General features: G+C 39.4%; 1 protein-coding gene across 1 annotated transcript in view; it reads right to left on the reverse strand.

Annotated features, from left to right (window-relative positions):
- Nucleotides 1-6488: 6488 nt before the first annotated feature.
- The window catches only part of LOC126191032 (CARD- and ANK-domain containing inflammasome adapter protein-like), a 74768-nt gene continuing 65641 nt past the window's right edge, over nt 6489-15615 (reverse strand). The window contains exon 2 of the transcript XR_007538312.1: nt 6489-6697. The gene's annotated coding sequence lies outside the window, so the exon portion shown is untranslated. The remainder of the gene's footprint in view (nt 6698-15615) is intronic.

Below are 15615 nucleotides of genomic sequence, written 5' to 3' on the forward strand. Positions count from 1 at the left end.
GTGTTCCATGTCTGTTATGTTTGGTGGATTGTCTATTTTAATGTGTGTGTTATCTATTGTTTGGTAAAATCTCTTTTGGTTTGTGTTGAATGTTTGGTTTTGTTTCCTTCTATTTTCACTTTTTTTGTATCTTCTAAGTCGTTTGGCCAATGCTTGTAATTTCTGCTTTTTTTCATCTAATTGCTCTATTGCTTCTTGTTGTGAGATTTTACCTAACCTTTTTCATTTTTTGTCTGATATTTCATTTCTTATAAATTGTGTTAGCTGTCTGATGTCTGTTCTCAGTTTTTCTATTCTGATTTGTAGCCTGTGTTGCCATGCTGGTTTTGTGGGTTTCTTCTGTGTGTTGGTTGGTTCTGATCTATGCCTAGTGTGTATATTTAGTGTAGTGAGTGCTCCTACATAAACCAGTAGTTGTAACTCTTCCATAGTTGTATTTTCATTTATTTTGTTGTGTATGATTGTGTTGATATTTGTTATTGTTGTTTCGACTTGTGGGTTATTTGGTGGTCTATGCAAGAATGGTCTAATGTCTGTATTTGTGTCTTTTTATTCTATATATGTCAGCTGAAATTTCTCTTCTATATCTAACATGTCTTCCCCCATGAACCATGGACCTTGCCGTTGGTGGGGAGGCTTGCATGCCTCAGCGATACAGATGGCCGTACCGTAGGTGCAACCACAACGGAGGGGTATCTGTTGAGAGGCCAGACAAACATGTGGTTCCTGAAGAGGGGCAGCAGCCTTTTCAGTAGTTGCAGGGGCAACAGTCTGGCCTTGTAACATTAACCAAAACGGCCTTGCTGTGCTGGTACTGCGAACGGCTGAAAGCAAGGGGAAACTACAGCCGTAATTTTTCCCGAGGACATGCAGCTTTACTGTATGATTAAATGATGATAGCGTCCTCTTGGGTAAAATATTCCGGAGGTAAAATAGTCCCCCATTCGGATCTCCGGGCGGGGACTACTCAGGAGGACGTCATTATCAGGAGAAAGAAAACTGGCATTCTACGGATCGGAGCGTGGAATGTCAGATCCCTTAATCGAAGAGGTAGGTTAGAAAATTTAAAAAGGGAAATGGATAGGTTAAAGTTAGATATAGTGGGAATTAGTGAAGTTCGGTGGCAGGAGGAACAAAACTTTTGGTCAGGTGATTACAGGGTAATAAATACAAAATCAAATAGGGGTAATGCAGGAGTAGGTTTAATAATGAATAAAAAAATAGGAGTGCGGGTTAGCTACTACAAACAGCATAGTGAACCCATTATTGTGGCCAAGATAGACACAAAGCCCATGCCTACTACAGTAGTACAAGTTTATATGCCAACTAGCTCTGCAGATGATGAAGAAATTGATGAAATGTATGACGAGATAAAAGAAATTATTCAGGTAGTGAAGGGAGACGAAAATTTAATAGTCATGGGTGACTGGAATTCGTCTGTAGCAAAAGGGAGAGAAGGAAACATAGTAGGTGAATATGGATTGGGGGGAAGAAATGAAAGAGGAAGCCGCCTTGTAGAATTTTGCACAGAGCATAACTTAATCATAGCTAACACTTGGTTCAAGAATCATAATAGAAGGTTGTATACCTGGAAGAGTCCTGGAGATACTAAAAGGTATCAGATAGATTATATAATGGTAAGACAGAGATTTAGGAACCAGGTTTTAAATTGTAAGACATTTCCAGGGGCAGATGTGGATTCTGACCATAATCTATTGGTTATGAACTGCAGATTGAAACTGAAGAAACTGCAAAAAGGTGGGAATTGAAGGAGATGGGACCTGGATAAACTGAAAGAACCAGAGGTTGTAGAGAGTTTCAGGGAGAGCATAAGGGAACAATTGACAGGAATGGGGGAAAGAAATACAGTAGAAGAAGAATGGGTAGGTCTGAGGGATGAAGTAGTGAAGGAAGCAGAGGATCAAGTAGGTAAAAAGACGAGGGCTAATAGAAATCCTTGGGTAACAGAAGAAATATTGAATTTAATTGACGAAAGGAGAAAATATAAAAATGCAGTAAATGAAGCAGGCAAACGGGAATACAAACGTCTCAAAAATGAGATCGACAGGAAGTGCAAAATGGCTAAGCAGGGATGGCTAGAGGACAAATGTAAGGATGTAGAGGCTTGTCTCACTAGTGGTAAGATAGATACTGCCTACAGGAAAATTAAAGAGTCCTTTGGAGAGAAGAGAACCACTTGTATGAATATCAAGAGCTCAGATGGCAACCCAGTTCTAAGCAAAGAAGGGAAGGCAGAAAGGTGGAAGGAGTATATAGAGGGTTTATACAAGGGCGATGTACTTGAGGACAATATTATGGAAATGGAAGAGGATGTAGATGAAGATGAAATGGGAGATAAGATACTGCGTCAGGAGTTTGGCAGAGCACTGAAAGACCTAAGTCAAAACAAGGCCCCGGGAGTAGACAACATTCCATTAGAACTACTGATGGCCTTGGGAGAGCCAGTCATGACAAAACTCTACCATCTGGTGAGCAAGATGTATGAGACAGGCGAAATACCCACAGACTTCAAGAAGAATATAATAATTCCAATCCCAAAGAAAGCAGGTGTTGACAGATGTGAAAATTACCGAACTATCAGTTTAATAAGTCACAGCTGCAAAATACTAACGTGAATTCTTTACAGAACAATGGAAAAACTGGTAGAAGTGGACCTCGGGGAAGATCAGTTTGGATTCCGTAGAAATGTTGGAACACGTGTGGCAATACTAACCTTACGACTTATCTTAGAAGAAAGATTAAGAAAAGGCAAACCTACGTTTCTAGCATTTGTAGACTTAGAGAAAGCTTTTGACAACGTTAACTGGAATACTCTCTTTCAAATTCTGAAGGTGGCAGGGGTAAAATACAAGGAGCAAAAGGCTATTTACAATTTGTACAGAAACCAGATGGCAGTTATAAGAGTCGAGGGGCATGAAAGGGAAGCAGTGGTTGGGAAGGGAGTGAGACAGGGTTGAAGCCTCTCCCCGATGTTATTCAATTTGTATATTGAGCAAGCAGTAAAGGAAACAAAAGAAAAATTCGGAGTAGGTATTAAAATTCATGGAGAAGAAGTAAAAACTCTGAGGTTCGCCGATGACATTGTAATTCTGTCAGAGACAGCAAAGGACTTGGAAGAGCAGTTGAACGGAATGGACAGTGTCTTGAAAGGAGGATATAAGATGAACATCAACAAAAGCAAAACGAGGATAATGGAATGTAGTCAAATTAAATCGGGTGATGCTGAGGGGATTAGATTAGGAAATGAGACACTTAAAGTAGTAAAGGAGTTTTGCTATTTGGGGAGCAAAATAACTGATGATCGTCGAAGTAGAGAGGATATGAAATGTAGACTGGCAATGGCAAGGAAAGCGTTTCTGAAGAAGAGAAATTTGTTAACATCGAGTATAGATTTAAGTGTCAGGAAGTCGTTTCTGAAAGTATTTGTATGGAGTGTAGCCATGTATGGAAGTGAAACATGGACGATAAATAGTTTGGACAAGAAGAGAATAGAAGCTTTCGAAATGTGGTGCTACAGAAGAATGCTGAAGATAAGGTGGGTAGATCACGTAACTAATGAGGAGGTATTGAATAGGATTGGGGAGAAGAGAAGTTTGTGGCACAACTTGACTAGAAGAAGGGATCGGTTGGTAGGACATGTTTTGAGGCATCAAGGGATTACAAATTTAGCATTGGAGGGCAGCGTGGAGGGTAAAAATCGTAGAGGGAGACCAAGAGATCAATACACTAAGCAGATTCAGAAGGATGTAGGTTGCAGTAAGTACTGGGAGATGAAGAAGCTTGCACAGGATAGAGTAGCATGGAGAGCTGCATCAAACCAGTCTCAGGACTGAAGACCACAACAACAACATCTAACATGTGTGTCACTTCGTGTTCTATTTGTGCTTGTTCTGGTGGCTGTCTTAAGATTTCATTTTCCTCTGCTTGTTTAATTGACGCATTTTGTTCTTTGTCTGTTTTCTCTGGGATGTTTGAGTCCATTACTGTATTTTCTTCTTCTTCTAATTGCACATAATTTTGTTCCAGTATTTGTTGTACTTGTTGTTTGATGTTTTCTAATTCTGACTGGGGTATCCTGTTATTTTTGATTATTACACGGATCTAATCAGCTAGTCGTTGTTCTGTTAAAAATTTTAATTCCGGGTATCTGGTAATAAATGTTGTGTATACTTGTGATCTGTATCCAGTTGTGTTGGTTCCTAGGTTTGTTGCTTGGTAATAACAGAACATGAGGTGTCGATTAACTTCATCTGACCATCTCATCCTCCGTCTTTGTTTTCCTTCTAGGGTGGTTGCAGGAAGCATATCCTGCAAAACACCTCTATTTGGATTTAAATCATTTTCCAATTGGCTAGCAGTGTCGTTACTATTATTATTATTATTATTATTATTGTGTGTTGAGTGCCATTTGTCTTCCTACGATTAATAATTTATGCAAATAATAACTACTGCTATCCACCTGTAGTTGTGAGTGTCCTGTGCATTATTCAAAGAGAGAATTAATGAAAGTAATTTTTGCAAAATCATATTTACATTCTATGGATACAATATTTCAAATTATTATGCCTAATTAGGCTGACAACCGGTTTTTGTTTTATTCACATGAACTTCACTACTTGTATCATCTCCAAAGTAAAGCCTGTTAAGTCTTTCTATTAACTTCCATATACACAAAATTATTGTCCGATGCCAATTATCTACTAAACAAACACACGGTTAAAACTAAAAATCCTCTCAAAGGGTAACACTAGTTAGTGTCAAGCAAAGTGTGAGCGTTATACTTGGCGCAAGCATGCAACCTGGTGTTATACAGTGATCGGTACTGAGGATGCTAGATTTTTTTTTGGCATTGTTAAATATCTTCTTCTAAAGAATATACAAACAAAATTGTATTATATATCAGAGTGAACTAGATGAAGTTGTGCTCTTTTAAACAGACTGCCCACAAATTCAGGATAGAGGCTGCAATTTCTCATCAGGACATCATGATTTAGGTTATCTGTGATGTCTTTAAATTACTTCATGTAAATGTTGGGATAGTTCCCACTGTAAGGCCACAGCTGATTGCCTGCCCCATCCTTCTTAGACTAGAAGAATATGTAATTGACTGTAACTTTTCTTTGTTTTTGTTTGTTCTTCAATCTAGCATCACAGCATGTTCAACATCCTTGTAAAAGTGAGACCTGGAGGATGGAGGATACAACCACTACCACCATCATGACTAGTATTCTTTTTTTGTGTTCACAGTGACACTGAGCTAATGACTGATTTACTTTTCCTATGCATTTTGTGTGTTGCCAGTTGCATGAATAAGGTTCTTCTCTACCACGATGGACAGCAGACACTGCAAAAGAGCGAAGTTATTTCGTCCAGATATATGGATTATGTCCATTAAAACACAGTGCCACTGGGTTTCAGACTTTAATCAAGTAGGCTATATTCATTAGGCTTGTTATCTTCATAGGTATAAATATTACAAACTTCTTGCATTCGCTTTCTGCAAAAGGGATGGAACTGCAGACATTTTATAGCAGATCTCTAAAACATCTTTGTAATTCACATCAATTTTATATCCACACAGAAAGCTCCTCTCTGACAAAATAATGTGTTGGCTGGGATCGCAAGCCAGTTTGATGTTAAGCTTTTATCACAATCGTGTTAATCATCAGTTATCTTTGGTGACATTGATGGGAATTACTTTCAGATTACTTATATAATATGTATATTAGAGGATGAACAGGTACTTTGGAAAAAGTCACTCTCTTCTGCTTGGTTGCAGTTTGTGTTCCCAAACTTATGTACAAATATGCGTACTCCTTACTGGTCCCTGTGTTCAATAGTGAGAGTAAATCCACTGCCCCAATACTAGAAGTAGAAATAATTTTTGTATATTCTATCCATTTCTCTCTAGGGTTCTGAATGAAGTTTTGAGTTCTGGTGCAAACGTCTACAAAGTTGCCAGCGGATACAAGGTAGGAAGTAGAAACTACAAATACCTGAACAACTAAAAGTGAAATACATCCACAAGTCAGAAGTAGAGAGGGTAAGGTGCAAGGACCCAAAAAACGAGACTTAGTCTGGGAAAGGTTTTATTTAACAAGTTGTAAATTTTTGTCTCCTTTCAAACATGCGAAATTTAACACTGTTAAATGACCATAAGAAAACAAGCAAAAAGATTTAATATTTAAAAATTGAGTTTCACCTCACCCTAAGGGATTCTGTTTCAAAAGAAATTAAATACAGCGCAGTATAGACTTATGTATTACTAGAAAAGGTTGGGAAAAAAGTTTCAATTAACAAATGTCCCATAACAATAAATTCACCATTAATTAAGATTTTATTTACCCAATTATAAAATGAGTTTTTTTCCAAAATTCATCATTCAAAAAAATACAGGGTCATCTTATATTCACAGATTAAACTAATGATGCCAAAGTCAACATTTTTACATTGTGTAGTAGAGCATATATAGGTTGTCTTACAGTTAAAGGGTTTGTCTTACACTTAGAGATGAAGCTTTACCTTTTGACGTCACGAGCAAATTTATTTTGAAGAATTTGGAAGGGCTGGAATTGGCAAACAATACTCGCGTGCCGACAGGCTCGAGACTTCCCAATACGCCACAGCACCCGGTACAGCGTCGAGGTCACTCGGTGCGACACTGATTGACGTGGCACTAGTGTGAGAGATACGCAAGACACATTATCTAGCCACTACAACAGTCTATTCCTCGGATTAATATTTGACAATTTTGTGGAACACAGGAAGAAATCAAATTAAATTCTATTATCTTATAAACTTATGTTGTACACGAACAGGTTTGCAATAAACCTTCTCATACATATGCAGGCACTGTATCAAACATTAATGCCGCTATTTAAGTGAAGGTAACATTCAAAAACGGAAATGTCCTTCAAAAAAACATCAGTCGATTCAGAACCGAGACCAGTATTTTCTTTGATTATGAGAGACTAATGACTTACTGAGGGGATTGCAAATGACAATGCAGTCACTGTTCATGTACTAAAACACTGGGTAAGGATGTTACCAGCTTTTAATCAGTTTAGAACACGCTGGTGACATTCAGTTGAAACAAGAACAAAAATTAATTAAGAATGAAATGTCTAACAAAGGAAATAAATCATACTAAACTGACTAGTTGTTACAACGGGAAGCTGAAAAGGTGGAAAAGAAAATGGTCCAAAAATTAATGTAAACCATTCCTTTTTGTTCCTTTTATTTTTCCTAGTATTATCACAACGTAGACAATAAATGGTATAAGTTTAAAACAGGCATAATGTTAACTTTTTGGCAGATACTTCGCCAATAGAACAGTTTGCGATTCTGATTAGTCAGAATATATTACAAAAAATTTCTCTCAAGATGCCTCTTAAAAAAGAGGGGGATGTCATCTTATACTCGGGTAAACACGGTAGTTACCACATCAGAATGGCCAATGAGTCACTATAAACAATGTGAAATGAATAGCCATTACTCGATTTACTAATTCTTCCACAGTAGTGGTAGGTGACGGTTAGTATTTGACACAAATTGCAATTACAAAAAAGGTCTCAGTCGCATAGTTCTGTATTAGATGTGCGCGTTTCAAAAAATCGTAATCAGACGTGAGCTGTGGGACAACATTCAGAAATTATAAAAAGTATGTAACACATACCAGTATACTGCACCGCCGTGACAAAAATAGTAGGCACAACAAAGTGAGCACACAGACTGTATATAGACGTACAAAGATTGCCTATGGTAGGACAGTTGTCAGTTCAATGAATATAAGTGTTAAACTTGCCACGTGTATTAAACTGTCAAAGAAGTAAACTATACCGACACACGGTGTCAGTTTTAACCACAGGCAATTCACATCGATGAATAAATACACTACGGTACTTTCTCTGCAAAACGACGTAAGGACTTTTAAGAAAGAAGAAATTTATGATGTCGTTAGATAAAAGTTAAATGACAGGACAATGTGCATCATGATATAACAATGACACATCAAAATGTGAGATTCATATACATAGGATGCAATAACGTGTTGCTGCACCAATAAGTAAAATAATACAAGAACTAAAGTTATGCAGAGAGGCTATGAAAATTGGTCTTTGGCAGCTGATGGATGAAAGTGTGACACTGCAGCACAGTTTCAACACACAGCTGGCAAAGAAAGTAATTGGGAGACATGTCGATACCACGGCATAAAGCTCTTGCGAATTTCATTCCGTTTACTCCGTTGGACAGTAACTGTACCTCACAGATAGGCGCGTAAACAATATAAGTAGATCTCAGCAGTTGAGAGAACATGCGTAATTGGGCTCAAAGAAGCTGATACGAGCAGTTGGCAAATCACTTTACATTTTAATAGGTGCAATGCCACTGTCTGATGATGTTGAACCACGGCTAAACAAAGCGTCAAAAAGGGCACTGTCGATCTAGACATGTGACAGAACGAGAGGACTGAGCAATCGTCAAAGGAGCACTCGGAGCCCCACATTTGTCATTATCATCATCTTTATGTGCAACTGGTGCTTCAGTGCCCGCAGCAACAGTTAATCGGTGTCTCACAGAAAGAGGGCTGTGCTCACGGCACCCATTGCACCAACTAGCACTGCCATCTATAATCGACAAACCTGTTTGCAGTGGTGTCGAGTGCATTTGGCGTGGAATCTCATTGAGTGAAGTAGAACTGTCTTCAGTGATGAATCCCACTTTGAACTGAGCCCTGACGGACATTATGCCTGGAGAGACCCTGGACCACAGTGTGATACTAACCTGAATGTCGCCTGTCGTGCGGCCCAGTAACCAGGAGTGGTGATCTGGTGTGCCATTCACTTTTATAGCCGGAGCTCTTCAGTTGTCATGCACGGCAACCTTACCGCATAGGTCTGTCGACAATATTCTACACCCTGTTATGCTGCCCTTTACAGCAAGCCATCCCAGGATTACATTTCTGTGAGATAATGCTCACTTACGCACGGCAAGAGTTACTACTGCTTGTCTTTGTACTTGCCAAATCCTACCTTGGCCACCTAGGTTGCTGGACCTCTCCCCAACTGAGAACATTTAGAGTCTTATGGGTAGTGCCCTCCGACCAACTCAGGATTTTGATGCTCTAACACACAAACTGGACAGAATTTGGTCTCTTTTTTGTCCCTCAGGGGGGCATTCGACAACTATCAATCAATGGTAAGTGCAGTAACTGCTTGCATGAGGACCACAGATGGACTAAAGTGTTATTGATTAACTCAATTTTTGAAGGTCTTTCTCTTAAATAAATCACCCAATTTTTCTAAAACTGTGATCAATTGCTGTACATGTTATTTACATCCCATTTGGACAATTCCTTTGTGGTGCATCTTTTTGTCAAAGTGCATTAGTCTCTATTTGTAATCAGCACCAGGGGTGGAACAACAACTGGAAAGAAATGTAAAATAAAAATATAGGTCAGGAATAATATGTCCAATTGACTAAGTGTGCCTGGAAAATGTTAAATATATTTAAAAGTTAACAATATATTTTTTTAACATAAATAGGTTACTAGGCAGTGATAACTGTTTTTAAAAATTTATAAATTGGAGGTTGGCACAGGCAGTAGTAATAACTGTCCAGTGTCTTTTTTTTTACATGAAAAAGATCAGAACTTTAAAAATTGTTTGTGTAGTACACTAAAATAGTTAAAACATGAATAGCATTAGCATATGTAAGATGCTAGAGAAATTCATATTAAAAAAAGGTTACAACAATGAGGCTAAAATTATAAAGTGTAAAACTGAAGCCACAGCATTAGTAAAACTGAGAATAGAGAGCACATTACTATAAAGACCATGAGGAAAACTGTTATTGAGTTCCATATTGTAAATATGCTTCAGTTATGAAAACGTAACAGCTAAAGTGAAGTGGCAGATGAAGGACCAATACTGTGAAGTAGCCTAGAAGACTGCCGTAACTACAGGTGTACATAAAGTCTGGGAACACTTTCAATTTTATTGCACAAGAACCAAACATTGTACAGCTATCATACGTATGTAATTTTGGAGTGAAATCCCAAAAGTTTTTTTTCGCATATACCGCCACAGTGTAGTTTGGTAATATGCAGATAGGCAGCGCTAGTTGCAAACATGGTGAGTTCAAGTGCGGAGCAGGCTTTCTGTCTGTTGGAGTTCGACAAAACAAGTGTGCTACAGCTGTTCTACAGATGTTTAGAACCAAGTACGGTACGAAGCCACCAACAAGGAAGGCCATTTACCACTGGCACAACAAATTCGTTATGACAGATTGCTTGTGCCTGGCAAAGAGAAGTGGACATCCCAGTGTGGATGAAGGCATCCGAGAGATATTCATAAGGAGTCCAAACAAATCAGTGTGTCGGACATCCCGTGAAACTTGAAATGGCTCCAACGCCAGTGTGTAAAGTCCTTGACAGAACCTGTCTATGAAACCATTCAAATTGGAGCTAGTGTATAAGCTCAATGACGGTGACAAAGACAAGCATTTTGAGTTTTGTTCGCTGTTGCAACAATTGAATGAGGATGGGCATGGCATTGTTGATCACTTAATTTTTAGCAACGAAGCCACTTTTTGCACTAATGGGAAGGTGAACAGGCATAATTGTCGAATCTGGGGTACAAAGCATCTACACAAATGGATGGAATTTGAGCGAGATTCCCCAAAGGTTTCTTGTGTCTTGTCATGTCGAAAACTGTATGGACCATTCTTCTTCGCCAAGAGCACTGTCACTGGGTAGTCCTAATTGGACATGTTGCAGCAATGGCTGATGCCTCAAATGCAATTGGACTCTCCATTCATCTTTCAGCAGGATGGGGCTCCACCCCATTTTCATTGTGAAGATAGTGGGTGCCCGAACTCGGGGCTGCTGCATCATGGATCGGTCGTGCTACACAAAGGGACAGCTGTTTCATGAAATGGTCTCCCTGTTCACCAGATCTTACTCCACGAGACTTTTTTCTGTGGGGACACATTAAAGATCTGGTGTATGCACCACCTCTACCAGTTAATGTAGGAGAGCTCTAGGAGAGAATATGGAAAGCAACTGTCACAGTCGACGATGTCGTGCTGGGACGAGTATGGCAAGAACTCTATTACTGTATTCACGTCTGCCAGGTCACTCATGGTTCGCATATCAAATGTTTGTAAAAAACAAAAAACTTTCAGAGTTTCTCTTCAAAATGCAATATGTATGCAATGTTTAGTTCTTATGCAATAAATAATTGAAAGTGCTCCCAGACTTTATGTACACCCTGTATAATGAGCACGCATAGCAGGACAGATATTTACATTAGCAATACGTGACAACAGCTTAATACACTACAGCCAGTTTGACACTTTTATTCGCTGAACTGACAAAAGTACTAAGAAATGTCAGTCCTTATGAAAAGAGAATTGTATTTCTATATACAGACCACATGCTCAGTTCATTGAGCTAAAACATAGATCTACATGTACGTAATGAAGTACTGTGCATACACTGTGTGTCATGACCATGCACTATACTGGTATGTATTACTTATTTTTAATGTACATTCTCCCACAGCTGATATCTGGCAATGGCTTTTCGAAACGTGTAATATTTAATAAAAAAACTGTGCAGTCAAGATTTTTCCATAATTGCATTTGTGAAATAAATAGATAATGGTAAAATCAAACAATGGAAAGCCCCAGATGGAATAACAACAATATTCGGAATAGGATAAATTGCTACTACCATACAGAGGAGACGTCAAGTCGCAGACAGGCCTGACAAGAAGACTGCTATACATTTAACCTCTCATTGATGATGCCTTCTTCCAAAGTAAAAAAAAGAAAACACTGGACTGTGGACAACCACTGTGCCTGATGGGAGAAGTAACCGTGTGTGTGTGTGTGTGTGTGTGTGTGTGTGTGTGTGTGTGTGTGTGTGTGTGTGTCGTCGAGGTTATATTGCGCTTTCATTCTCGTATCAAAATGGTACACATGTCAAAATAACACCACACTGCTCCTACAGCTTATCAAAATACTTTGCTCATGAATGAGATTCCCAGTAACTCTTATACGTGAAGCACATATAAACTTTTGCTGTATATACACATCCGGCACTACTCTGTTTGAAGTTACATAAAAGCTCAGTCTGAATTACTGAATAAAAGCTGCAACTAGGTAGGAGGAACAGAGGCACTTTCCAAAGTACTTCCTTTCCTTCTAATACACATATAAATTTGTAATTAATTTTTCACTCCCATGAGGCCACACCACAAATGCACCATCAACATGTCTGAAAAAGTACGTAGGCATCAACAAAGCTGTTTCCAGAAGTTTCTTTTTGAAATCCTCCATACACAAGTTTGCCACAACTGGTGACAGAAGCACTTCCCATGACGACACCAGCCATTTGTCCATAATATTTGCCATTAAAGAGAAGGAATGTCAATGTGAATTAGAAGAGATTAGTCATTGTCAGGTTGAATTTCTCACCGATCGACTGGAGGGAATCGGCGAGCGGCACATCGAAGTGCAGTGTACGTAATTCCTTAGATGTCGTGTCCAGTCTACTCTTGCCCAATTCTTGGAAGTGGATGCACACTGTCTCTTGGGCTCACAAAGAATGATGATGCAGTGCTACCACACTGCATATGTCTTCAAATTTCATCACCTGGCAGCAAGAGAGAAAGTCGCAAGAAGACAGATGACAAATAATAATTGACTTCATGGGGAAAGAGACTGAAGTTGCAGCATAATTAGCTCTGGAAAAGGGACTCAACTTCGCACCGACACTGGCTGCTATATCTGTCACAGATTGGTACGAAACAAGCTATTTCCAACCTCCACAGCAATAACACATACGAAATACTTCAAGGAATGTGCCATGTACTCACCAGAGCCATTCCACCGAGTATGAATATCACGAAAGAGCTGCCAATTGAGAACTACAGAACAATTCTGAAATAGTCATTCTACCTGCAGACAAAGGAAATGCCACTTTATTGATTCTGCTGTCTGAGTACGATCACGACAAGTACAACCTACTCTAAGATCTGACAGACAGAAAACTGAAGGTAGACCGGACTGAGAGTGAATAACGAGAAGACCTTTTGGTAGGGAGGACACAGCACGTTATTTTGTACGGAGTGTCAATGTCAGATGTAGAAGTAACTTCAGGTGTCCCCAGGGAAGTGTGTTATGAGCCCTGCTGTTCTTATTGTATATTAATGACCCAGCAGGCACTATCAATAGTAAAATCAGGCTGTTTGTAGATGATGCAGTTATCTATAATGAAGTACCATCTGACAGAAGCTGCATAAACATTCAGTCAGATCTCGGTAAAATTTCAACGTGATGCAGATTGGCAACTTGTTCTAAGTGTTCAGAGATGTAAAATTTTACACTTCACAAAATGAAAAAATGTAGTATCCTATAACATCAATGAGCCACTGTTGGAATCAGCCAACTCACACAAATACCTGGGTGTAACACTTTGTAGGAATATGAAACGGAACAATCACATAGGTTCAGTCGTGGGTAAAGCAAGTGGTAGTCTTCAGTTTATGGGTAAAATACTGGGGAAGTGCAATCAGTTTACAAAGGAGATTGCTTACAAATCACTCATGTGACAAGTTCTAGAATATTGTTCAAGTGTGTGGAACCCGTACCAGATAGGACTAACAGGGGATACTGAACATATACAGAGAATGGCAGCACAAGTGATCATAGATTTGTTTAATCTGTGGGAGAGTGCCACAGAGACACTGAAGGAACTGAACTGGAAGACTCTTGAAGACAGATGTAAACTATCCCGAGTAAGTCTATTAACAAAGAACCGTGAGGATAACATTAGCATTATTACTGCACGCACAGAGGCATTCAAACAATCATTCTTACCATGCTCCATACAGGAATGGAACAAGAAGAAACCTTAATAACTGTTACAATGGGACATACCATATGCCATGCACCACATGACAGTTTGCAGAGTGTAGCTATATATGTACACGTAGAATCTAGACCTGCCAAAGGAGATTGTTAAGAATTTGAGCATGGGCTCTACAGCTTACCAAAGGCTCACAAACAAAATGTTCCTCTACGTCTGGTCGTGAAAATATGTGCGGATCTGTATACCAGCTAGCCAAACTTTTAACGCTAGCATTAAGACCCTACACTGTTTTCAGTTTCGTTACTGTGTCATTACATGTTTGATTTTCTTTCTGTGTTAGTCTTTTGTTATATTCTCATTTGTTGTTAATTAATACTGTCAATAATAGTAGTTACCTTGCTTGTGGAGCAAGTTTGTGATTATTGTAGTCAGTTTTTAACATCTTCTTACTGTAGTAGCAGCACTTAGATAAAGTTGTTTTCTTGTTTCAATAACTGTAAAATTTTACCATGAGTGAGAAGTGTGGGCTTTGCCGTAGGTTCGTGAGTAGTGGATTGCGGTGTGAGACTTGTTCAAAGTATTTTCACTGGGGGGAATGCAGCGGGGAAGCCAGTGGGCATTCTGGTGAGATCCTCTCCTGGAACTGCAGGTTATGTAGCAAGAGTAAGTTGATAGAGGAGCAGGAGTGTAAGATCTGTGCCTTTCACGTGCAGTTGAAAAACGAACAGGAGGAGCTAGATAGAATGAGGAGGGAGAAGGGGGTTGGGGAATGGGAGCTGGCTGCTGGCAAGAGATCTGCTAGGAGAAGGAGATTTTCGGATAGTTTTACTATTGGTGTTTGCAATAGATATGATCAACTGTCAGAGTCTAGTGGAGAAGAATCTCTAGTAGCTGTATATGTAGGAAGTATGCAGCAGACCTCAGCAGTTACGGTGTCTAGGACAGTTGCAAAGTCTAAGAGAAAGAAGAAGGTTCTGCTGTTAGGTAGTTCTCATGGTAGAGGTGTAGGCCAGCAGTTGCAGGAAGTTTTGGGGAGTGAGTACCGGGTCACCAGCATTGTGAATCCTTTTGCAGGATTGGCTCAGGTGACTGTTAACATAGGGGGTTATACAGGGATTTTACTAAAGAGGATCAGGTAGTGATTGTGGGTGGGGCTGGTAGTAGTATTGATAGGGATGGGGAGTGTGACATAGATGGTGACCTGGAAAAGATAGCCACTCAGACTGGCAACACGAATGTGCATTTCGTGGGACTGTTTCAGTGTCACGATCGGCCTCATCTTCGTAATAACATGAGACTTGGGGGTGCGCTGATGACAGAAGGCATGGGTCACATTTCAGTGGTGTCAGTGGAGTCTATCAGCATGATGGGTTTCACTAGACATGGCCTGCACCTCAACAGGTATGGGAAGGGGAGGTTGGCAAAGCTTATAGGTGACAGCATAGGTGGGGGTGGTGGGATCACTCATGGGAAAATTCCGGTAGTAGTGGGTGTTAGAGCTGCACCTTTTTCAGATGGAAGTCAGCTGATAGGTATTCCTGCTGAAGGGAAGTCTCTCTAACAAAGGAACCACTTTCAACAAAGCTTAGGTATCTGAGTAATGAGGGAATTATATTTCATCAAAATATACAAGGTATTAGATATAAAGTTAGTGAACAGCTTATCGATGTTGACTCTGAAATTATTGATAGATCTGAACACTTCTTAAACAAGGAGAT

This window comes from Schistocerca cancellata, chromosome 6, assembly GCF_023864275.1.
Source record: "Schistocerca cancellata isolate TAMUIC-IGC-003103 chromosome 6, iqSchCanc2.1, whole genome shotgun sequence".
In the NCBI taxonomy this organism is placed as follows: Eukaryota; Metazoa; Arthropoda; class Insecta; order Orthoptera; family Acrididae; genus Schistocerca; species Schistocerca cancellata.